Raw genomic sequence first — 1,907 nt, forward strand, 5'->3', positions numbered from 1 at the left:
AGGGGGAGGGATTGCATTGGGGAGTTATACATGATATAAATGATGAATTGATGGGTGCTGACGAGTTGATGGGTGCAGCACACCAACATGGCACAAGTATACATATGTAACAAACCTGCATGTTATGCACATGTACCCTAGAACTTAAAGTATAATTAAAATAAATAAATTAATTAATTAATTTAAAAAAAAAGAAAGAAAGAGAGAGAAAAGGAGGAAGGAATAAAAGGAGAAAAAAAAAAAAAAGAAAGAAATCGTATCCACCAAGAATAAAAATGTTGCCCAGTAGTACTGTTGTGGAATTGAAAGATTAGATGAAATGTGTTTGCTATTCAGCTAAAGTATTTAACACATCATGAAATTCCATAAGTAATCAGTTATACAGAAGAGACATTAAGGACTATGAAATGTACCCTAGAGGTAAACTGTAGAACCTAACAAAGAATGGATAATGGGTCCTCAGCACGGATTAGTGACTCAGCTTGAGCAAAAGCAAATTAAGGCTGAATTTCGAGAATAGTTTAAAAATTAATTAAGTCTCACAGTTAGGAGATTGTTTGAATGTATGAAACTCACTCATGTTGGCTTAGGCCTTTATTAAGCCTTTATTAAAAGGTTATAGGAACTATTTTATAGAAGCCAAAGCTAGGAAGGCAACAAAGCCCCTTGCAGGATTAGAACCCATCTAGAAAGCTATCAAGAATGAAGACAATTATCACCTCTTTTTTCATGGAGTTCATAGATTCTCATTGTGTGTCTCTTCAGATATCAGTTTCATGCTCTTTTTTGCAGGAAAACTGGCCCTCCTATTTCAAGCTCCAGTAAATAGAGACTGGAATCAATGTGCCCCAAATCAAAATTCCTCAGAGACAACCTGTTCTTCCATCTTGGGGGTGGGTGACAGAAAGCAATGTAGTGGCAGGACCTTCTGCCCCTTCCACAGCAATTACGGAAGTAGACCCTCTTGAATGACATCATTAGGGGATTCTGTAAGAGTGTAACAGGATGCACAGAGTGAGTTTTGGCAAAGACACATGTGGCTTCTTTAAAGCTGAGTAGCCCTTGGAAAGAAGGAAACTACTGGCAACAGAACAAGTAAGAAAACATGGAAAATACACTGAGGCAGAGAGTAGAACGGAGAGACCCACACTACTGTTTTAAAGGATTACTGACCTGTTCCAGTCCTTAGGTTGCAGCCACAGCAAGTTTTGCTTTAGGACTCTTCAGTGAGCCCAAGGAAAGTATATATGGGCTAATAACAAGAGCTTGCTTGGCCTCTTTACTCTCTGGACCCGCTTCACCTGATTCTGGTCACCCTTTTCAGAATTCCTGCTCAGCAACTTACTGCTAAGTCTACTTCTTGCCTTCCTGTGGACCTAGGACATTGATATTATCTGCAATAACTGCCATTTAAATAGACATAATCTTGGAGATAATCTAACCAATCCTGATAAGCTGAAACAATTACATGTTTTCACACGGGAGAGGTCTTGGTTTGATTCCTTAATTAATGCTTAGAAGACATCTAACCAAAATCAATTTACTTAACCTGACTCTTGATTTCTCATCAAGATAATAATGACTTACTTGCTCAATGAATTTTTAACCTAAAAATATAGGATAATTTAAGTAATAATAATAACTCAAAACAACAACTAGATTTCTGGTCTGTATCTCCTCTCCTAAACCCTGATCATAATTTGTACAGCAAGTCATGAATTTTGGATCCTTTCATTTCAAACATGTACCTTTATATTGAGTACCTACACATGCAAAGCATTAGCCTAGAAACTGCATGGAAAACAAATATTTACCAATCACAGGATTGTAAAGGAAATTACAAAGTTAAAATGGACAATACATAGAAGGAAGGATGGAAGGTAGGAAGAGAGGGAGGGAAGGAGGGA

General features: G+C 37.3%; 1 protein-coding gene across 3 annotated transcripts in view; it reads right to left on the reverse strand.

The window, feature by feature from the left end:
- LOC108531006 (cAMP-specific 3',5'-cyclic phosphodiesterase 4D-like) overlaps positions 1 to 1,907 on the reverse strand; it is a 533,042-nt gene that overhangs the window by 143,303 nt on the left and 387,832 nt on the right. The window lies entirely within an intron of this gene.

The sequence above is a fragment of the Rhinopithecus bieti genome, unplaced genomic scaffold (assembly GCF_001698545.2).
Source record: "Rhinopithecus bieti isolate Rb0 unplaced genomic scaffold, ASM169854v2 scaffold_6513, whole genome shotgun sequence".
NCBI classification, from domain to species: Eukaryota; Metazoa; Chordata; class Mammalia; order Primates; family Cercopithecidae; genus Rhinopithecus; species Rhinopithecus bieti.